This window comes from Hylobates moloch, unplaced genomic scaffold (genome assembly GCF_009828535.3).
Source record: "Hylobates moloch isolate HMO894 unplaced genomic scaffold, HMol_V3 SCAFFOLD_20, whole genome shotgun sequence".
NCBI classification, from domain to species: Eukaryota; Metazoa; Chordata; class Mammalia; order Primates; family Hylobatidae; genus Hylobates; species Hylobates moloch.
In genome coordinates, this window is record NW_026652295.1 from 28,482,869 (window position 1) to 28,507,469 (window position 24,601).

Genomic DNA, 24,601 nt, shown 5'->3' on the forward strand with positions numbered 1-24,601 from the left:
TATGTCAAAAGTATAATGCCATGGTATATGAGAAACAAGTAACCAACAGGAAGTTATTAACAGAGTCCGAATAAAAATCCCTGCTATAATTCTGTAGCCAAGACAGTGGCTTTTAACTCAATTCCTTCAACTCTGTTTTCAGAACATATCATCAACATCAAGTATTACACATTTATTGTAAAAGTTTAGGCCAGGCATAGTGGCTCACACCTGTAATCCCAGCACTTTGGGAGGCTGAAGTGGGTGGATCACCTGAGTTCAGGAGTTTGAGACCAGCCTGGCCAACATGGTGAAACCCCCGTCTCTACTAAAAATACAAAAATTAGCTGGGCGTGGTGGCGGGTGCCAGTAATCCCAGCTACTGGGGAGGCTGAGGCAGAAGAATCGCTTGAAACAGGAGGCAGAAGTTGTAGTGAGACGAGATCACACCACTGCACTCCAGCCTGAGCAACAAACAAGACTCTGTCTCAAAAAAAAAAAAAAAAAGTTTAAGTTGGCACAATCACTTTGGAAATCATATTATCATTATCTAGTATGGTTAAAGTCCATACAACATATCATCCAACCGTCCCACCCCTAATCATACACTTCTTGCCAATGTGCCCAGGAGACATGTACACTAATGTTTATGGCAAAACCTGGAATCAGCCACATATACATCAATAGGAAATGAGTGAAATTGTGGCATGACCATAAAATGCAAACTTTCATCAGTGATAATAAATTAATGACAGCCTTCCATGCCACAGATAACTCCTATACATAATGTGCATCGTGGGAAAATAGATGCAGTAGGAATTTGTAGTACAGGAAGCTTAAAAACCAGCAAAAAAACCCTAATATTTGGTTTGGGGATACAAATTGATAAAAAAAATACAAAGGAATAATAATCACAAGACTCAGGACAGAGTCTCCTTCTGGGGGATGTGAATGGGCAGCAGCCCAGGGTAGCTTTACAGGTTCATGTTTTACACCAGTGCTGGGCACCCTGGTAGTTACATGATTATAATTTGTCAAACAGAGTTTTTCCAATTAAAATATAGCTGGTTTTTATAAAAATGAAAGAGAAAAGAATTCCAAAGTTCATTGCAAGGATCCTTAACAAGAACTACTTACATTGGAAGGAAACCACTGAGAATTATAAGGAGCCATGTGACAGAGAGGACCAGGATGCCATGAAAGTGGCCTTGGCTAATAATAGATCATTTGATCCTTGGCTCACTGACATCTCTCTAGATTTTCAAGTATATAATGTTTAATCTGATTAGCAAGGTAATTCCATCTTGCAAAGGATTTGATGTTACATTTTATCACATGTACAACTGAATTAAACTTTTACAGAATTGGAAATGCACATCATTGATCAAAATGAAGGAAACAAGAAAAGAGTAGAAAGTAATAACCAGTGATGGAATAGCAAATATAAATGGAAAACACAATAGGACTGCGAAAAATAAAACAAAAACAAAACTTCACAAGCACATAATAGCAGTGCTATATAGAATCACAGCGGTGTCCAAATCACTTCTACCACATATCATTCAACACCACAACAAAAGATGTTAAGTTTGTTACAGAATGCCTACCGAATAGCCAGTTTTTCAATAAACTTGTTTCCCAATTCGAGTTAACGATTTCGGGCTACTACATCAAACCAAAGTTATTGGCATTATGCTAAACCAGACATGTTGACCGAAGTATGAGATTTTGTAGAGATGAGGGTTTCACCATATTGCCCAGGCTGATATTGAACTTCCGGAGTCAACAAATCTGCCTTTCTCTGCCTTCTACAGTGCTAGGATGGCAGGCGTGAGCCACCACACCTGACCTAAATTAATTATAAGACATTAAACATGTAACTGAGTTTTAAAAGGTAAGGAGAATTTCCATGGCTGAAGAGGACAAATTTTATTACCGTTCACGATGATCACTTTACTTGAACTTCAATTTCCAACTGTGTCCCAATTAAACACAAAAGGAAGATCCAACCCTTGCTAGACTGATTCTGTGATGGCCCCAACAACCACCTCCTGGTCATTCACCTTCCCCCAATTATTCAACCAACTCTAATGTAGGTGCTGCTGTGAAGGAATTTAGCAGATATAATTAAGGGCCTCAATTAGTCGACTTCAGGCTGGGTTTATCCTGCTTGGACTGTCCTAATCAGGAGAGTCCTTGAAAGGACTGTGTTCTTCCTGATCATAGAGATTTGCAGTGAGAGGGATCCAGCATGAGGGGTTTCCTCCACTGTGGGCTTTGAAAATGAAGAGGCTGTGTAGGAAAGAATGCTGGTGGGCACCAGGAATTTAGTGCAGCCCTCCCTGTTCTCTACATTGACAGCCAGCAAGGAACAGGGACCTCAGTCTTACAACTGCTAGAAACTGCATTCTGCCACCTCTGTATGAGACTAAAGGAGGATTCAAAATGAAGACTCAGGTTTGGGAAGCCCAGAACAGAGATTCCATCGACATCATGCACAGATTTCTGACTAAGGTACTATAAACAGATAAACGGGTGTTGTTTGACCAGGCGTGGTACCGCACACCTGTAATCCTAACATTTGAGGAGCTGACACAGGAGGATCACTTGCAGCCAGGAGTTTGAGACCAGCCCAGGTAATACAGTGAGACATTCATCTCTACAATTTTTTTAAATTAGTTAGGCGTGGTGGCACTTGTCTGCAGTCCTAGCTACTCTGAAGACTGAGGCAGGTGGATGCCTTGAGCCCGGGAGTTTGAGGCTGCAGCGAGTCATGATCATGTGACTGCACTTCACCCTGGATGACAGTGGGAGACCCTGTCTCTAAAAACAAATAAATGAATACAATAAAAGGGTGTTGTTTAAAGCCAATGTTTGTGACAATTTGTTACACAGTCTTATAAAATTCATACACAGGCTCAACAGACTCATGGAATTAACTGAAGAGTTTATATACACATTAGTTACATAAAAAATCTTTCTTAACTTTTTCAGTGTTTTACATTTTATAATTTTCTGTGATGCAATTTAATACACTCATATTTCATTCATTCAGTCAACAAAAATTAATTTAGTCCCTACAATGAACCAGGTATGCCCTCATATGCTCACGTGCCTGACATTCTAGAAGCTTCACAAGACCGAGGTGGAGCCACTGGAGTGTTTTAGGTGGAGAAATGACACAGTTTGACTCACAGGAGCAGGACCACTGTGGAGAGAACAGTCACGTAGCAGGTAATGGGAGAGTGCCAGTGTCACAATTCAGGAGTGACAGGGTGGTGGCGACTAAAGGGAGAGGAGAGCCTGAGGGATGAGAGGGATGGAGGGAAGGGCTGGAGAAGCAGGAGGTGAGGAAAAGGAGCAGAGGGACAGAATTCAAAAGCAGCAGAATTCTTAGGTTTGAACACATTGTTTTATAGTATTTCCACACGTCCATCTACAGAGCCTCGCAGGGTGTTACTTGCAGTTGGCCTTAATACCTTAAGTGGGTCTGCTTAAAAACTAATTGTTTTTTTATGTTAATCAGGTTTTAAAAATACTAAGTGTTCCTATAAAATATACACACCACTTAGATGTGGATACTTCCTAAAAGCAGGCAGTGCATGAGCACTGGTGAGGGGCATTGTGACTGCATCGAGCGCTTGCAGCTTTGAGGTGAATAAAGTCTGTACTGACTCCTGGTTGCAACATATAGGGACACAGTGGCTACTTTGTATTGAGGAGATGTCCTGGACTCACACAGAAACTCAGGGCTATGGAATGAAGGTAAATTTAAGATACCACAAGCGGGAGTCACAGATACCTTGTTCGCGAAAGTGAAACTTAGGAGCTTTGTGAGTCCCGTTGTAATGCTTTTAGACACATTTATATATCAAGGGGCCAAAGTCACATTTTTTTACCGATTAGATTCCTGAACATTCAGGGGTTACCAAGATTCTGTTACCCACTGTAGTTAATACACAAAAAGCAAACTGGTCTCTATTCTATCTCATGCACTCAGGCACAACTTTTCCAGATTTAAAGAAAAAGAAAAAAGAAAGAAAAGAAGAAAAGCTCTGTCTCTACACCTCCATTCCCAGGGCGAGCTCCCTCTCTGGCACCAAGCTGCCTGGGGTGAGTTTTCTTCTAGTAGAGTCCAGGGGAACAGGTAAGGAGTGGGGACGCAGGGAGTCCATTTCAGGGACAGGAATTCCGGGATGAAAAGTGAAGGCAGAGGGACCGGGCCCAAGCCGAGGGTTTCTTCCTGGTTTCTCAGACAGCTCCTGGGCCAAGACTCAGGGAAACACTGAGACAGAGCGCTTGGCACAGGAGGAGCGGGGTCAGGGCGAAGTTCCCAGGGCCCCAGGCATGGCTCTCAGGGTCTCAGGCCCCGAAGGTGGTGCATGGGCTGGAGAGGTGCAGCGTTGGGGATTCCTAATCTCTGCAGAGTTTCTCTTCTCCCTCTCCCAACCTGCGACGGGTCCTTCTTCCTAGACACTCACGATGCGGATCCAGTTCTCACTCCTACTGAGAGTCGGGTTTCTAGAGAAGCCAATCAGCGTCGCGCGGCTCCAGTTCTAAAGTCCCCACGCACCCACCGGGACTCGGAGTCTCCCCAGACGCCAAGGATGGGGTCATGGCGCCCGGAATCCTCCTCCTGCTGCTCTCGGGGACCCTGGCCCTGGCCGAGACCTGGGCGGGTGAGTGCGGGGTCAGGAAGGAAACAGCCTCTGCTGGAAAGAGCGAAAGGCCCGCCTGGCCGGGGCGCAGGACCCGGGGAGCCGCGCGGGGAGGAGGGTCGGGCGGGTCTCAGCCTCTCCTCGTCCCCAGGCTCCCACTCCTTGAGGTATTTCAGCACTGCCGTTTTCCGGCAGGGCCGCGGGGAGCCCCGCTTCATCGCCGTGGGCTACGTGGACGACACGCAGTTCGTGCGGTTCGACAGTGACGCCGCGAGTCCGAGGATGAAGACGCGGGCGCGGTGGGTGGAGCAGGAGGGGCCGGAGTATTGGGACCTACAGACACTGGACGCCAAGGCCCAGGCACAGACTGACCGAGTGAACCTGCGGACCCTGCTCCGCTACTACAACCAGAGCGAGGCCGGTGAGTGACCCCGGCCCGGGGCGCAGATCACTTACTCCCCGCTCCATGCCTCACGGACGGCCCTGGTCCCCTGAGTCTCCGGGTCCAAGATCTACCCCGAGGCTGCGGGACCTTCAGAGATCCTCGACCCGGGAGAGCCCCAGGCGCCTTTACCCGGTTTCATCTTCAGTTGAGGCCAAAATCTCCGCAGGTTGCTAAGGGCCGGGCCGGGGCTCGGTGGGCGGGGCTGACCGCGGGAACTGGGCCAGGGTCTCACATCCTCTAGGGAATGTTTGGCTGCGACCTGGGGCCCAACGGGCGTCTCCTCCGCGGGTATGAGCAGTACGCCTACGACGGCAAGGATTACATCGCCATGAACGAGGACCTGAGCTCCTGGACCGCCGCGGACACCGCGGCTCAGATCACCCAGCGCAAGTGGGAGGCGGCTAATGTGGCTGAGCAAAGGAGAGCCTACCTGGAGGGCACCTGCGTGGAGTGGCTCCTCAGACACCTGGAGAATGGGAAGGAGACGCTGCAGCGCGCAGGTACCAGGGGCCATGGGGAGCCTCCTCGATCTCCTGGGCTGGCCTCGCACAAGAAGGGGAAGAAAATGGGAACACCACCAGAATATCGCCCTCCCTCCTGTCCTGAGGGAGAGGAATCCTCCTGGGTTTCCAGATCCTGTACCAGAGATTGACTCTGAGGGCCCACCCTGCTGTTCCTGGGACAATTAAGGGATGAAGTCTCTGAGGGAAGAGAGGGGAAGACAATCCCTGGAATACTGATCCGCGGTCCCCATTGACCCCACAGCAGCCTTGGGCACCGGGACTTTTCCTCTCGGGCCTTGTTGTCTGCCTCACACTCAATGTTTGTCGGAGTCTGACTCCAGCTCCTCTGAGTCCCTTGGCCTCCACTCAGATCAGGACCAGAAGTCCCTGCTACCCCGCTCAGAGACTAGAACTTTTCAAGGAATAGGAGATTATCCCAGGTGCCTGTGTCCGGGCTGGTGTCTGGGTTCTGTGCTCCCATCCCCACCCCAGGTGTCCTGTTCATTCTCAGGACGGTCACATGGGCGCTGCTGGGGTGTCCCATGAGAGATGCAAAGTGCCTGAGTTTTCTGACTCTTCCTTTCAGACCCCCCCAAGACACACGTGACCCACCACCCTGTCTCTGAACATAAGGCCACCCTGAGGTGCTGGGCTCTGGGCTTCTACCCTGCAGAGATCACACTGACCTGGCAGCGGGATGGGGAGGACCAAACCCAGGACACGGAGCTGGTGGAGACCAGGCCTGCAGGAGATGGAAACTTCCAGAAGTGGGCGGCTGTGGTGGTGCCTTCTGGAGAGGAACAGAGATACACGTGCCATGTGCAGCACGAGGGGCTGCCTGAGCCCCTCACCCTGAGATAGGGTAAGGAGAGAGATGAGGGGGTCATGTCTCTTAGGGAAAGCAGGAGCCCCTCTGGAGACCTTTAGCAGGGTCAGGGCTGGGTCCTGGAGGTCAGAACCCTCACATTCCCCTTCTTTCCCAGAGCCGTCTCCCCAGCCCACCATCCCCATTGTGGGTATCATTGCTGGCCTGGCTCTCCTTGGAGCTGTGGTCACTGGAGCTGTGGTCGCTGCTGTGATGTGGAGGAAGAAGAGCTCAGGTGTAGAAGGGGTGAGGAGTGGGGTCTGAGTTTTCTTGTCCAACTGGGGGTTTCAAGCCCCAGATAGAAGTGTGTCCTGCCTGATTACTGGGAAGCACCATCCACATTCATGGGCCTAGCCAGCCTAGGCCGTGTGTGCCAGCACTTACTCTTTTGTAAGCACCTGTGACAATGAAGGACAGATTTATCACCTTGATGATTGTAGTGATGGGGACCTGACCCCAGCAGTCACAGGTCAGGGGAAGGTCCCTGCTGAGGACAGACCTTAGAAGGGCAGTTGGTCCAGGACCCACATCTGCTTTCCTTGTTTTTCCTGATCCTGCCCTTGGTTTGCAGTCACATATTTCTGGAAACTTCTCAAGGGTCCAAGACTAGGAGGTTCCTCTAGGACCTCATGGCCCTGCAGCCTTTCTGGCCTCTCACAGGACATTTTCTTCCCACGGATAGAAAAGGAGGGAGCTACTCTCAGGCTGCAAGTAAGTATGAAGGAGGCTGATCCCTGAGATCCTTGGGATATTGTGGTTGGGAGCCCATGGGGGAGCTCACCCAGCCCACAGTTCCTCCTCTAGCCACATCTCCTGTGGGATCTGACCAGGTTCTGTTTTTGTTCTACCTCAGGTAGCCAAAGGTACCCAGGGCTCTGATGTGTCTCTCACAGCTTGTAAAGGTGAGACCCTTGGGGAGGCTGATGTGTGTGGGTTGTTGGGGGTAACAGTGGATATAGCTGTGCTGTGGGGTTTCTTTGACTTGGATGTATTGAGCACATGATGGGCTGTTTAAAGTGTGACCCCTCACTGTGAGTGATATGAATTTGTTCATGAATATTTTTTCTATAGTGTGAGATAGCTGCCTTGTGTGGGACTGAGAGGCAAGATTTGTTCATGCCTTCCCTTTGTGACTTCAAGAACCCTGACTTCTCTTTCTGCAAAGGCATCTGAATGTGTCTGTGTCCCTATAGGCGTAATGTGAGGAGGTGGGGAGACCAGCCCACACCCGTGTCCACCATGACCCTATTCCCCACGCTGACCTACATTCCTTCCCCGATCACCTTTCCTGTTCCAGAGAAGTGGTGCTGGGATGTCTCCATCTCTGTCTCAACTTCATGGTGCACTGAGCTGTAACTTCTTACTTCCCTATTGAAATTAGAATCTGAGTATATAAAATTTACTTTTTTCAAATTATTTCCATGACAGGTTGATGGGTTAAAGGAGAAGATTCCTAAAATTTGAGAGACAAAATAAATGGAAGACATGAAAACCTTCCAGAGTCCACGTGTTTCTTGTGCTGATTTGTTGCAGGGGAGGAGAGTAGATGGGGCTGTGCCCAGTGGGTGCTCAGGCCACCATGGGCTTTATGTGGTCACAGCTCAGCTGGGTCATCTTTGCTGCCCCATTGTCCTTGGTCCTTCAGTAGAACCTTGTCCCACCAGGACCTGTGACCACAGGGACTTGGATGTCACCTAGGGTGGTCCCTACACATAGAAGTCCTTCCAGTATCAAGAGACAAATTTTCAGACCCCTGTATCTCTTGCCCTCCTTCCAGGTCTCTTTCCTGGATTGTATTTTCCATCTTCTTCCCCAACCTTCTTAAAGGAAGCAGATTCTGAAATTTGCAAAGAGGAGGGGTCCCGTAGTTTCTCATCATAGGTAACTTTCTGTTGGAACTCCTCTTCTGCTCTCCTACTCTTCTTCCTGCCTGAGTTGTAGTAATCCCAGTGCTGGCTCCAATCCAAATTCATGCATTTATAAAGCAGAGTCTAATTTAGATTTATATGGGGTTGGAAAATTGGACCCACAAGCCTTGGATTATCTTTCCTGAACAGAAAAATATGGCTGTGTGCTGCAGTGTGCAGGAGGGTTGGTGTGGGAGGAGGTGGGGAGGACACACAAGCAGCCCTGGTGAGAAAAGCACTGGCAGCACTGACGTTGGTGTGAGATGATGTTGTTCTTTAGCTACGTTAATAAAGATATTGCCTTTAGAATACAGAGGTGCTCTACAGCGATCATTCATTCAACTGACATTTGTTGTCTGCTAGGTATATGACTGTTTTTGCATTTAGAAAACATCATTAAAGTAAAAACAGAAAAATTTCTGGCCTTGTGGTGTATACGTTCTAGATGTAAGCTTGTCCAACCCGCAGCTCTCGGGCTGCATGTGGCCCAGGACAGCTTTGAATGTGAGAAGTTTTTTGCTTATCTGTGGTGGCAAATATCCTGAAAATTATGCACGCATATTTTTTTCCTTTTTCTATTCTTTCTGCTCATCAGCTGTCATTAGTGTATTTTATGTGTGGCTCAAGACAATGCTTATTCTTCCCATGTGGCCCAGGGAAGCCAAAAAATTGGACACCTCTGTAGGCAGATGATAGATATAGTGTAAGCAGAGTAGGAACAGAAAATGCTTGAGTTAGAAGGTGGCAAGTGCTGTGTGGCAGGTGATCCAGAGGGTGGGCTGTGGGGACAGGGAGGTGGCTGTTGTGCTGGGTGGTCAGCATGGGCCTTGTTGCAAATGTGACCTTGGAGTAAAGATTTGAGGGATGTGAGGAGTTGTCTACAAGGATGTCTGGGAAAGTTCCTCTCAGGCAGGGGAACCTTCAGTGCAGATGCACTAGGGCAGGAAATTGTCTGTGTTCCTGGAAGGAGGAAGAGGCCAGAAGGGCTGGACACAGAAACTTAAGTGAGGTCAAAGGCGTGGCTAGAGCAGGTAGCCCTGGAGGGTGTGGGAAGGGTGTTTTGGTCGGATCTCCTTGTCGCCAGGTGAGTGCAGTGTGACCACCGGTCACTGCAACTCCAGCCTCCGGTTCATCCATTCTCCTGCCTCTCCCGCCCACCACCACGCCTGGCTAATTTTTTGTATTTTTAGTAGAGACGGGGTTTCACTGTGGTCTCGATCTCCTGATCTCGTGATCCGCCCGCCTCGGCCTCCCGAAGTGCTGGGATTACAAGCGTGAGCCACCGCGCCCGGCCCAGGAAGGGTGTTAACCTTTGCTCTGAATGACATGGGGAGGACAGTTTTGAAAAGTGGGACATGGTAGCGCTCATCCTTTGAAAGCTTCTTTCTGGCTGCTGTGCTGAGAACAGAATTGAGAGGTGGGGAACCAGTGATGCAGTGGGGAAAATGGTGGGAAAGGAGTACAGTATTCTAGGATGGACACGTTGCTTACCTTGACTAGGGTGTGAGCAGGGGAAATAGTGAAAAGTGAAGGGATTCTGGATGAATTTGAAGATGGACTCACAGCACTTGCTAATGGATTTATCTGTGGTGTGAGAAGAAGAATCAAGGACACCCACAGTATTGGACTGAGTGAGCAGAAGGGTGGAGCTGCTGTCAGTGGAGATGGAGAGACTCTGGCAGGAGCATACAGAGGAGAGGGCATCGCAGGCATTCACTGGAGAAGACATCTATGAGGAATGCAGGTGAGGGGCCCAGATGCCTCTGCAGCTACAGATTCATCATCCAATCACTCTCCTACTCCCACCACCCCTGTGTCTCAGAGCCAGAGCACTGATTCTTCCCTGGGCTGTCTGCACAGGTAGGTGAAAGTCAGGGAAGTTATAGTCTGCTGTTGGTTATAATAAGTCACAGATTATTATGCTTTCTCAGATAATTAAAGAAATAATAAGAGAATGTGTAATTAGGACACTTAAAAGACTACAATAATGCAAAGTTTTTATTCATCTAAAGAAGGTAACATAAGAAAAATAGTTGAGCAAGAAAGAGATAATATTAGAAGGCAGCAAATGACAACGTACAGACTTAAACCCAATGAGGTCAATAATTACATTAAACATAAATCAGACACTCTAATTACAAGACAAATAGTGCAGCGGGGTAAAAATAAATAAATAATCATAGGCTGTTTACAAAAGCCATAATTTCAGTAGAAGGTACAGAAAAGTTGAAAGCAAAAGGATAGAGGAGAAATACCAGACAAACATTCATGAAAGACCACATGGAGATGCCATTTAGAAAAATTACAGGACACGAGTCTCCTGAGACATACAGTACATGTAGACAGCTCACAAGTCTTTTTCCCTTTTTTCAGAGACAGGGTCTGTTGCCCAGTCTGAAATGCAATGGTGATATCATACGTTACTGTAACCTCAAACTCCTGGGCTGAAGCAATTCTCCTGCCTCAGCCTTCTGAGTAGCTAGGACAACAAGCCTGCGCCGCCACACCTGGCTATAATGTCTCATTTTCTCATTTGCTGTGGTGTGATCAAGGAAACAACACCATGTATTTGACTTGCAGCAGGTACACAACAAATGTCAGGTGAATGAAGAAATAAAACCACTTAGTAATCCAAGCCACATACACATTTACATCTTACAGATGAGGAGCAACATCCCAGACAAGTAAAGTAAAATAAATTGATTTACATCATCCAGAGCAGAATCGAAAACACATTCCCTGTGCTAAAGGAATCAGAGCTCTACTAGCAGATATCATTCAAGTCGGACACGCTAATTACTAGAAATGGAATTGATACATTTCAAGATATACTAAACAAAGGGTTTGGAAGGATTAACTGAATGCAGAAATAGAGGAAGAAAATGGATTTGTTTAAAAGATGGTTGGAATCTTTAAAGAAACAACATTTTTTAAAGTGGCCTTATGTGGACCAAAGCAGAGATGAGCTCAAGTGTCAGGTGGGAAAATGCCTAAGTGCAGCTTCCAGACCCAAAGGAGACCCAAAAATCCTGGGACATTTTCATTGTCACATGGGGATTGGTGGGAGGGGGTGAGTGGGGTGCTGCTGGCAAACCTCCCACAATGCACAGGACAGACCACTCCACAAGATTCTCTGTCCCAAATTGTTAATAGTGCTGCTGTTGAGAAACCCTCCCCAGAGGTAAATGCTGTAACGTCCTCACCATTTCACAAATTAAGAAACTGAGGCACCGGGGGAGAAGTGTCAGTAGGACCTGAGCTGCAGGTTGAATCCAGGCCACTTGGCTGCATGGTCTTGGCTCCCCTGGTTAAGTCAGGGACCCAGTAGCCGACCACAATCCCAGCTGCGCGATGCCTTCATGGTCTGTGGGCGCCTTCATGGTCTGTGGGCGCCTTCATAGTCTGTGGCGCCCCCTGGTGTTGACACTGGGCCTGTGGCCAAATGAGGCTTGAGGGAAAAGGAAAAAACAGGTTTGGGTAGGGGGATACTCTTTCAGGCTCTCCAGATTTCCAGCCACGACTTACGCTCAAAAAAAATAATGTCCACCTTAATTATCTCTCCAACCCTGTTTTTCCCTGTCCCGGCCAGTTCCCTCCCTCGACTCCATCAACATTGGCACCTGCCAGACGCCCACCACCAACCATGTGAGGAGTGAAAAGGCCCCAGGATTAAAGGACAAGACGAGGTTCCACCCCAGCCACCCCTCCCCTCCTAGAGCTCTAGCTCTGTGCCTTTAGTGCTTAGGCTCTTAACCTGGGGTCCAGGAACCCACTTTCCTATGACACTGCATGCAGAAGTGATGTTACATGCACACATGACTTCATTACAGGACATTGGATATTAATATTCATCAGATCAGCTAGAGGCCCAAGATATCACTCTTCCCCCAACAGCTTGTGATCCTCTGAATTAAAGAAAGGGTAGAGATTGAGGGAGGCCCTAACTCCAAATCTTCTACCACTTCTAGAGAAGTGCTGAGAAGTGCAAGGTACTCAACCTGCTCTGGGGATACAGCAGGAAAGCAGAGTGTTTGCGGATTTCACATTCCATCAAAGAAATACCATTTTGACAAAATATCCAAGTCACTTTTCTAAGCCCCAGGCAGCAGTTCAAACAAACAACATAAAAAAAAAAATCTTGGCCCAGGTGAAATCGTTGAAGCTATAAAACTTTGTGAGACCTGTAGTTAGAGAGAAGGACAATTCAGTTTAGGGCTGCAGCAGAAAATTCCTACATCATATTGTGTTCTTCTTCATCATGAAGGTCCCCTGAAGGGACCTTCTCCCTTCAGCAGTGCATAGTGAGGCCATTTCCGTGTGAAAAGATAGAATCTCCTGGGATTCCTGATGTTTACACTTACTACTCACTCCTTCACTTTGTAGATGCCAACTTCACATTAGACATCTTTCAGTTAATTTCCTTACTCTGTCTAAGCAGAGAATTTAAACTTCTTTCTGAAGCAGAAAACCAGGGACTGATTATGTGAGCTATCACCCCACTCCGTGGCTCTCTTAAGCAATAAGCATAAGAGATTGTGGGCCAACAAAATTTGTAGCAAGGTAAACATAAATCCTTCATTTCAGCCTATGTTTCAGCTTGTCTAGTGATGTTCCAGTCTTGCTCCAGTCTTAACATTTTAAAATTTATAATTTTACTTGAACATGATTTTATAAGAAGTCATATATATTCATTTCTGTTGAGTTTGTCAGTGAAAGCCTTCTCAAAACAACTGTGGAGGAAAGACAGGTAAATAAATGCATGGTGTTCCCATGTATTAGTGCTCACTGCATCTTACAAATGTGTCAGCCCCACTGCAACAATGGTGCATCAACAAATGGTGCTAGAAACCTGGATATCAACACGCAAAAGAATGATGCTGGACAAAATTCATGTCCTTCCATTACACCCTTTTCAAAAATTAAGTCAGAATGACTCAAAGAACTAACCTTAAGAACTGAACCTGTAAAACCCTCAAGAAAATGCTGAGGAGAATCTTATGGACATTAGAATTGGTAGTGGTTTCTTGGCTCGTGACCAATAGTACAAGTAATATAAGAAAAATGACAAATTAGAATGCATCAAAATTTAAAAACTTTTTTGCATCAAAGGACACTATTAAGAGAGTCAAAAGAAAATGCACAGACTAGGAGGAAATATTTGCCAATCACATATCTGATAAAGTATTAATATCCAGAATATGTAAAGAACTACAATTCAACAATAGCAAAACAATCTCATTCAAAAATGGGTGAAAAATATGAACAGACAATTCTCCAAAGAAGATATACAATAAGGACATAAAAATAAGGAATGCTGGTCAGGCATGGTGGCTCATGCCTGTAATCCCAGTACTTTGGGAGGCCGAGGTGGGCGGATCACAAGGTCAAGAGATCAAGACCATCCTGGCCAACATGGTGAAACCCCGTCTCTACTAAAAAAATACAAATATTAGTTGGGCATGGTGGCATGTACCTGTAGTCTCAGCTACTCGGGAGGCTGAGGTAGGAGAATCACTTGAACCTGGGAGGCGGAGGTTACAGCGAGCCGAGATTGTGCCACTGCACTCCAGCCTGGCAACAGAGCAAGACTCTGTCTCAAAAAAAAAAAAAAAAAAAAAAGGAATGCCAATAAGGACATAAAAATATGGTAAACTTCACTAGGCCAAGTGTTGGTGAAGATATGGAGAAATTGGAACACTTGTACACTGCTGGTGAGAGTATACAGTGGTGCAGCCACCATGGAAAACAGTATAGTGATTCCTCAAGAAAGTAAAAATAGAATTACTATATGAGCCAACAATTCCACTTTTGGGCATACCCAAAAGAACTGAAAGCAGGAACTCACCCAGATATGTGTACACTCAGGCCCATAGCAGCACTATACCCAATACCCAAAAGGTAGAAGCAACCGAGTGTCCATCAGAGGATGACTGGATAAACAACCCACGGTGCACATAAGCATGGAATATTATTCAGCCTTAAAAGTGAATGAAATTCTAATTGGATGAGCCTTGAAAACACTATAAGTGAAATAAGCCAGAAATAAAAACAAATATGATATTTTACTTATATAAAGTAGTTAGAATAAGCAAATTCATAGAAACAGAAAATAGAATAGAGATTACCAGGGGCTGGGGGTAGGGAGAATGGGCAGTTATGGTTTAATGGGTACAGTTTCTGTTTGGGATGATTAAAATGTTCTGGAAATGGATATTGGTGGTGGTTACACAACACTGTAAATGTGCTTAATGCCACCAAATTGTACACTGAAAAAATGGTTAGAAGGTAAATTATATAGTATGTATGTTTTACCACAATTTACAAAAAATATATCAACACTAAATCCAATCACAGCTCTCATCGAGTTTTTTTATACTGGTGTTTCAACAAGCACATTGCCGCTGTGGAGGGGAGGGGGTCTTTGGAGTTCTTATGCCACCATGTTCTTTGGTGTCACTTCTCAGCACAACTTTGGTGGTCAGAGCACAACTTGGTTTTATACATTTTAAGGGGACATGAGACAGTGATCAACGTATGTAAGCTGAAGATTGATTCCATCCAGAAAGGCGGGGCAACTCGAAGCAAGGAGGGGGCTTCCAGGTCACAGGTAGATGAGAGACAAATGGTTGCATTCTTTTGAGTTTCTGATTAGCCTTTCCAAAGGAGGCAATCAGACATGTGTTTATCTCAGTGAGCAGAGGGGCGACTTTGAATAGATGGGAGGCAGGTTTGCCCTAAGCAGTTCCCAGCTTGACTTTTCCCTTTAGCTTAGTAATTTTGGGGCCCCAAGATTTTATTTTCCTTTTACAGAACCATCAATATTTACAGAAAAAAAAAAACCCTGAATATACACAAACCTCTATACCAAACTACCAATTTATAGAAAATACAGGTAATAGAAATACCTTAAACCACACCTTGGCATGCAATCCACAAAATGCAAACAATAGGAAACCTTAGCATACAATATAAATTTCAAGGAGAAACCTATGGAACAAATGAGAACAAAAAACATATTTTTAAAGGTAAAACTAAACTATAATTTTGGATGATGAAAATACAAAGTCCAGCATAGGGAAGCAGTTCCTTTAGAATTTTAGTCACAATTATGGAAGGGTACTGAAACCTGCTATTTCCCAGTTGAACAGGTCCTGGGGATATAGAAGGTCTTGCCACAAGTTGAATCCATAACTGCTGCTTTACTGGTACCAGGGAGAACAGGTCTCCTATCAAGGACTGGGTAGGAGTGTTTGCCAGGCCTGTATCAGCTATTGCCCAAGTCTCTATTTTACAAAAGTGCCATGCATACATGCAACAACATAGTGCCTTCTCCATGTGTCCCTTAAGAGATGAACTGCATGCTATCTTAGGGCCAGTACATTATGAGTCCAGTGCTGCCCCTATTGTGGTGCCCTCACAGGAGATGTCTCCAATGGTACATGAAGGCATGGCCCTCATTCCTGATAATGCTTGGTACTTAGATGCATGGAGCCAAGGTAACCCCGTGTATAGACAGTAGTAGCTGCACAACCACAGACAGACATATCTGGTTTGAGATGGGAATGCAACAGAGCAGTCAATGGGCAGAACTCCAAGCTGCATGGTTGGTTTGTACCCGTGAGCCGCCACCTATAGTTCTCTGTACAGACAATCTGGCAGTACTTAAGGGTCTTACAATTTGGCTTGCCCAAAGGGCCCAAGATGATTGGTATACAATTTAAAAATCCTTATGGGGAGCTGGTATGTGGAAAGACATTTGGAAAAGTCTACAGGAACCCACTGTGGACCTAATTGCTTCAGCACACTGGTCAGATTCACCTCCCAGAAACATGGAGGCAGACATCCTAGCAAAAATTAGAATACTGAGCTAGTTGATTAGGTACATATCACAGTGGGGATTTCAGTGCATGAATGGGCTGCCAAATAGCAAAGGGAGCAGGATTGGCTCTCTGCTATGCAGATTTAGTGGTGGCGGTAGCAAACTGCTCAATTTGTTCCCGTCTGTACCTCTGCCACATCCCACATACACCTGGACATATACATAAGACAGCCACCCCTGTGACAGCCTGGTAGATAGACTACATCAGACCCCTGCCAGTAATCTTGAGACAAAAGTATGCACTAACATGTGTATACACTGCCATGGGATTGTTGCAAGCCTTCCCTTGTAAGAGCAAACCAAACAGCCACCAACAGGGGCTTGGAGCAACTCAGTGTCATGTATGGGTACCCTCCACATATTGATAGCAATCGAGCCATGCATTTCACCAGACATGATGTCCAAGACTGGATGCATGAAAAGGACATAGATTGGGTATTTCACTTACTGTATACTCCCCCAAGCAAAAGTGTTGATTGAAAGGAAAAATGGTATTTTGAAGGCACAGTTTTGAGCACTCTCAAAATCCAGTATCTTTCATAGTTAGACAAAGGTTTTGCCTCAAGCCATTAGAAACCTTGATTTGGTTGAGACAAATATGGTGCTGGCACCACACCAATAACTCAGGACCACCACAGAGAAGGATCCATTAACCATAGTAGTAAAGAAAGTCCAACCAGATGCATCTCTGACCTGAGCAGATAAAAGGCCAATGGCAAAGGTTATTTAGGACTCTTCAAGATCTTAAGCCAGGGAGGAGACACTTGAATGGGGGTTGGACTAGCAACTTCCCCTATGTTGGATAGAGCATTTCTTTCCAGACAGCAAGGAATTCCCTACCAACTAAAGTGGTTTCCATTGATCCTGTTGAAGTCTGGGCCAAAACACTCCACATACCAATAAACTGGAACACAGCCCCTTTTAAGAAGCACCCTGGCTGGCCAGTTGACATGGTCCTTTGCTGCCCCTGTAACCTTACAGATAATACCAGCGCCTTTGCCCCTCAGGTAACATGTCTGGTATGTACTCCCAGCCCACAATCCTATGTCCTAACCAACAGAGATGGAGCTACCAGTCATTCTGTTGAATGGGGAAGAACTGCCCCACCAAATACCCGCTAAACATTTTTAATTCTACCCATAGTCTTCTGTTCCTATTGCTGTTCTGCTCTATACCTCTTGGTTTGGTTCCTGAATAAATGTGGTAAAGGGCATTTTTAATTCTGTGTCTTACACATGGCATACATATCATTGCCTGTTGTTTGTTTGTTGCTGTGGCCCCTGCTTAACAAGTAGAAAACAAACTGATAAAATGTGTCACTCACACCATCAAAATGTCACCCACAGCCCCCTCTGAAGGCTCAGGGACTATGGGTAAAATGTGAGTCCATGAGATTGTAAGAGCTGGATTAGAGGGCTGGGATGTGGAGAGAAAAGTGACTCCCTCTTGGATGCTAATTCTCTATGCTGACTTCCGATTAGCCCCAGTCCCAGGACTGACTCCTGATTCCTACTTTATTTACCATCCCTATTGTAAGAACATGTCAACCTTGATGTTATACAAATTCCAGGCTATGACACATTAGCATTCTTGCCTGTTCTGGACAGTAGTAGCCTTTGTCTTGCACAGAGCATGTATACTCTTTCCCTGTGGTATATAAGCCCTGAGTGTGGGGGTAATAAGTGCAGAAACCTACCTGTCTTGCTGCCATCCAAGACCATACTTCTGTCTGTAAGTTCCCCAATAAAACACCCTTTACCGACAAACTAGATTTGTCTGTCTTGTTCCTTGGTTTATTGGCTCCTTTGGCATTTGGGGGGCACTTTGCATAGATGGCCCTTTCATGGAACAGAGGGTCTGTGTGGGGCTGGGAGCCCAAGTCAGCTCTTGTAGTCAGAGCCTAGAACATTTGCTGAGGAGACAGAGCTAGACCTGTTAGCGGAGTGGATAGCTGGGCCAGCAGGTCTGAAGTGACGCTGTGGAAGAGCAGGCCAGTAACAGCTGAAGAGCTTCAGAAACTGCCACTTCTAACAAGGTCACTTCCTCTAAGAGGGACGACTGTTGGATCATAGTACACAGCTGTCTCTGCCTGGCTGTCCTAGTAAATATGCAGCATTTGGGGGCATCCACACTACTGGAACAGTAGCCATGAGAAGAGTCCATTGTGCCAGCTTAATTGCACCCAACTGTACAATAAGAACGTGGGGATCAGTGTGTTCTGCTACTTCTCTGCTTAGCATTCCTGATATACTTGCTTTACATAGGCACCATGTGGCACCGTGGTGTGTGCCTGTGCCGCTTTGAATCACATTTGGGTATCTATTGGAAGGCTTCTTCGGGACTGTCGTGACACCAAATACACTATGGAATGATCCCTGTCAGAAGGTAACAAAGGAGCAAGGGACAGCATTTCCAGCCTAAGCCCTGGAACGTGTGCAGCATCAAACTGTTTTGCATTTGTGAGCAGGAACACAACTGCTGGACAACAGATATTCCATCAGCCAACAGAAATTGTGACTGGCTTTAAAGAAAATGGGCTTCCCTTGGTCTTGGGAACACAAGACTCAGCAGTATAGAAACAGAAATGGTTGCAGGTGGAGGAAGCACTTTTACCAGAGTCAGGAAAGCACGACTAACACAAAATCGTCAGCTTTTCCTCCCTTCTCTCTCCTGAGTTCTCTGCACCTCTGCTCTAGCAGTGATGGCAGTAGTGTGGAGAACACAGCCTCAGGGAACAACCAAGGTCCAGGATCACTAGCAAAGGTTATGAGAAACTATGACTTCCTTTAGAAAAAAAAAAACAAAGGGAAATGAGAGTGCCCAAGGTCTTAGGAGAGGGCTGGTGCAGGCTTGGGGTATAGTAAATTCTTTAGCTTGTCTAGATTCACCAAGCCAAGTGGGGAGGTTGCTTGGGTCAGAATATATTAAAGGACAGCATCTCCACCCTCCCCTAGAGGTCTCAGAATGTCCACTGACTGTAGCTTTAGTGGTCCTTGAACAGAAATTTGGTAACATGAAGAGTAGCAGATGCTGGCATGGTAAGATTACAAAGGTGTATCAGAAGAATTATTTTGTTGGTAACAGAAAATACAACATATAAAGAAACAAGTTAATACCATGAGAATGCATTAGCCAAACTCAGAATGTGGATCATTCTACAGGATAAGTAATCTGGCTTTTTGGGGGAAACAGAAGCATAGGAGAGCCAGGGTGACACCATTTTAAAGTCAACTCCATCTTTCAACTAACAAAGCATATTCCTTGCCAGTCACAACCCATGGTCATAAGAGGTTTACAGCTGAACAAACAACTTAATAATGCCTGCAAGAACAAACGTCTATGACAGACAACAGAATGTCCACATGTCCTGACATCACATTATAATATATGCTTTTAAGATTATTATAGTCATGCTTTGATATACTAACTAAAATGCTAAGGATAACTTTCTTTAAGTCAACAAAGTACTAAATTTTGTCATGCTGTCAGAGCACCCACACATAGACATTTAACTTAGCTTTTATGTAGATTAAACCCCTATATTAGAAGAGTTTACAACAAAGATAGTGCATTCTTCCTTTTGCTTTCTGAGGACACCTACTCTGTATTGAGTAACTTTCAATGAACTATCTCCTTCTCACTGCATTCTGTGACTCACCTTTAATTCCTTCCTGTGCAAGATCCAAGAATACTCTTTTGAGGTCGGGATCGGGACCTGTTTTTCTGGTAACAGTTTCTCCAACAAATCAAAGGCTTGAGAAAAAAAAATAGGTAGGGTGGGTGGTGTGTTATAGAAGAACAGAAAATAAAGAGACACAAGCAATTGCAATGTGTGGACCTTCTCTAGATTCTGTTTCAGACAGACCAATTGAAAAAGACAAGAGAGAGATTTGAATATGCATTGAGTATTTAGCAAAATTAGAGAACTGTTGTTAATATTGTTGGTGTGAGAATAGCATGGCTTTATGTTTTTTAAAAACCCTATTCTGTGAAAGATGCATGCTGAACTATTTAACTGTGAAATTGTATGTAAAGGATTTGCTTTTACAATCCTCCAGAGATGAGTTTATAATGATATAAATGATGTGATAAACAAATCAATAGAGGAGAGGAGGCAAAATCTCCCCTGCAGAAGAACTCCAAATAAGGTAGGTAGATACTTTGTCCTTAAAGGGAGAGCATTAACTCCCTCTTCTGGAAGTGTGAATTCTTGATATGATGTAATGAAAATGGTACTTCACTTGTGGCTTTCCTCCCCCAAATCCATAACCCCTACTTATTATGAAAAAAAAAAAAAAAAAAAAAAAAAAAAAAAAACCACTGAATTCCAGTAGAGGGAAATTCTATAAAATACCTAACTAGTATTCCTCAATAAAGTCTAGGTCATCAAAAACAAGGAAAATCTGAGGAATTGCCACAGCCAAGAGGAGCCTAAGGAGGCCTGACAACTCTATGTAATAGGGTATCTTGAACGGGACCTTGGAGTAAAAAAATATTATTAGGTAAAACCCAAGGACACCTGAGTAATGTATGACTTTTGGTTAAAAATAATGCATCAATATTGGTTCAATAATTGTAAGAAATTAACTATACTAATGTTAGATGTTAATAACAGCAGAAACAACTTCTCAATTTCCCTGTAGTTAAAACTGTTCTAGAACTGAAGTCTATTTTTTAAAATTCTTCTGGAAAAAAGTGGAAACATGAAACATGATGGACAAATGTTAATAATTATTGAATGTGATGATGGATAATGAGAACTCATTATATAATTCTGTTTTTGTGCATTTGAAGTTTTCTATAATGGAAAGTTTGAGGCTGGGCACAGTGGCTCAAACCTATAATCCTAGCACTTTGGTAGGCCAAGAGACCAGCCTGGGCAATGTAGTGAGACCCTATCTCTACCAAAGAACAGAAAAATTAGCCAGGTGTGGTGGGCTTGCACCTGTAGTCCTAGCTACTCAGGAGGCTGAGGTGAGAGGATCATCTGAGCCCAGGAGGCCAAGGCTGCAGTGAGCCATGATCATGTCATTGTACTCCAGTCTAGGTGACAGAGTGAAACCTTGTCTAAAAAAAAAAAAAAAGTTTGAACAAGAAATAAAGAAATACGGAGATAAGGATAAGAAGAAGCCATTTATAGCATTAGAGTAGCTGCTTCTTTTTAAAAATATGGTTTAAAAATATAATAAAATTTACCATTTTGCTATGTTTAAGTGTATAGTTCTATGACATTAAGTATATTCATGCTGTGTAACCGTCACCACCCTCCATCTCCAGAACTTTTTCATCTTCCCAAAATAAATGCTAGGTCTATTGAGCAACATCTCCTCACTCTCTCCTCCTCCCAGCCCCTGATAACCTCCATTCTTCATTCTGTCTATGAATCTTACTAAACTACGTGAATCACATAAGTGGATTGATACAATATTTTTCCTTTTCAGTCTGATTTATTTAATCTAGCTTCGTCTTCAAGGTTCACACATATTATAGGAAAATAATTTCCTTCCTTCTTCTGAACAATATTCCCTTGTATGGATCTACCACATGTTGTTCATCCATTGATGGATGTATACTCTGTTGCTTCTATCTTTTGGCAGTTGTGAATAATGTTGTTATAAACATGATGTACAAATATCTGCTTGGTCTCTGCTTTAACTTCTTTTGGGTCTGTATCCAGAAGAGGAATTGCTGGATCATATGCCAATTCTATGTTTAATTTTTTGAAGAATAAAAAGTTGCCGCTTCTACAAAACAGAAATTTTCAGATTAGGAGATGTGGGACAAGGGAAAAATTCCTGTCTCTGAAAACTTAAGAGTTTTCACTATAAGTTTGTAGAACCATTTTAAAATAATATATGATAAAAATGAAGTAAAGTATGCAATAAAACTCATTTTGTGTTAGGTACTGGAGATACATGGAGGGAGCCCTCAGTCCTCTGGGGAAAGAAGCTGGTTATAGAACAGCGTGATCACAGGTGCAACACAGAGAAGACTCCGGGGCAAGCACAGAAAATAGCCATCAAGGGAGATGCCTTGCACGCCATGCAGAAGTGCCCTACAGGAGGTGACGTGGGAGTGAAGGTGGAAAAGATGACATTCTAAGTTGGAGAATTGGAAGATTAAACTTGGAATGATGTCAGCACTGAGATTCTGGGATCATATGCTACTATTGGCCCCATCTCAGTACTAATACTGTGAAATCTTACCTTTCTTATGTCTTCAAATTGTGGCCCTATATTTAGCTTCTATATCTTTCTTTGACTGAATCTCAATACTAAAATTGGTCCTGATTCCAGGGGAGGTGTTTCTCTGACTCCTCTCTTTTGAATCTCATAGCCTGACATTTTCTCTTCATCTTGAAGACCACATTCAGGAGGCACCCTAGGAACTCTGTATCTCAGCATGTGAAGCTTCATGCCAAGGAGTGCTAATTTTATTCCGAAAGATCTTATCTGCCTCCAGCGCCGTAAGGTCCTGATGAAATGTCCAGCATCTTTGTGGAAATTCAAGTGTCTCCATACAGGATTATATGTCTTGGAGATTATGTATAAGAAAAGCTTTACAGACAGGTGTGTCTCAGTGATGCAGTGCAGAGTAACCTGTGGCCAAAGTCAATTCAGAAAATGCTTTTGACTCTATATTTCTCAAAAATATAAGTCTTAAAATTTGGATATTGATGGGAAAATATTACATAACTGAAGGGATAAATATAAGTATGCCCATCAGCCAAAAACACTGCATATGCTTAATGCAGATTTAAGTTTTCCCTCAAAAACTGTTAATAAATTAATAGTGCAGCTTACAAATGATGAAAAGAGCTGGGATGTTTAAAAAAACTTTCCAAGTGTCAGGTCCTGGTACTTTACATTTATTCTACCTCCTAATCCTTATAATAGGTCAAAGCTCATTTTATGTCTTCAAGGTTCAGATGTAACACTGGGAATTAGAAAGGTTAATATAAGTGACATGTCCAAGGCTACACTTCTAGTAATTATAGTTCACTGATGGAGAGAACATTAAAATCTGTTGGGCCTTCACTCAAAAACAAATAATATTTGTGTTATAGAAGCAAGACCTTTTTAGTCACAAGTTAATAATTTTAAAGAAAAGATTCAACATGTAAATTTATCTGGAAAGGCCAGGGGTGAGGCTGGCTAGAGACATGATTAGATTCAGAGACTCACATTTGTCATCAGATCTCTCTGTACTTCTAAAGAAGATAGCCAATATCAGCTTCTCAGCTCCAACTCCTCTCATATTATCCTACCTTAACAGCTTCAGCAGACAAACAGACATCTTTCTGACAATGTTCATAAATAAAGAACCAGAGAAGATGACCTTTGGACCAATACCTGTTGTTACGGAGATGTGGTATAGTGTGGGGAACACTTACTGGTCAGGGCTGGGTCATGTTATTTCCTCATCCCCTGGTCCATTATATTATTTCTTAAGTTATTTAAAGTCATGGCTATTATTTTTATTTATTTTAATTGACATAATTATACATATTGATATAGTACAGTGTGATATTTTGATACATGTATACAAAGTGTAATAAGCAAATCAGGGTATTTCACATATGCATCACATCAGGGTATTTAGCATATGCATCACATCAAACGTTTACCATTTCTTTGTGATGGAAACATTCAAAATCATATCAAAAAGATAATCCACCACAATCAAGTGGGTTTCATACCAGGGAAGAAGGGATGGTTGAACACACTCAAGTCAATAAATGTGACACACCACATAAACAGAATTAAAAACAAAAATCACATGATCATCTCAATAGATGCAAAAAAAAAAAAATTCAACAAAATCTGGCATCTGTTTATGATTAAAGGTCTCAGCAAAATCGGCATACAAGGAACATACCTCAATGTAATAAAAGCCATCTATGACAAACCCACAGCCAACATAATACTGAATGGGGAAAAGTTGAAAGCATTCCCTCTGAAAATTGGAACAAGACAAGGATGCCCACTCTCACCACTTTAACACAGTACTGGAAGTCCTAGCCAGAGCAATCAGACAAGAGAAAGAAATAAAGGGCATCCAAATCGGTAAAGAGGAAGCCAAACTGTGGCTGTTTGCTGATATGATTGTATACCTAGAAAACTTTAAAGACTCCTCCAAAAAGCTCCTAAAATTGATACAAAAATTCTGCAACATTTTTGGATACAAAATTAATGTACACAAGTCAGTATCTCTCCTATACTCCAACAGTGACCAGTCTGAGAATCAAATCGAGAACTCAATCCCTTTTACAATAGCTGTAACAAAACAAAACAAAAAACTTAGAAATATACCTGGCCTAAGGAGGTGAAAGACCTCTACAAGGAAAACTACAAAACACTGCTGA

General features: G+C 43.9%; 1 pseudogene; it reads left to right on the plus strand.

Moving 5' to 3' along the window:
• The first annotated feature begins 4,361 nt into the window (after positions 1 to 4,361).
• LOC116460047 (HLA class I histocompatibility antigen, alpha chain G-like) lies at positions 4,362 to 7,911 on the plus strand (annotated as a pseudogene).
• The last annotated feature ends 16,690 nt before the right edge of the window (positions 7,912 to 24,601 follow it).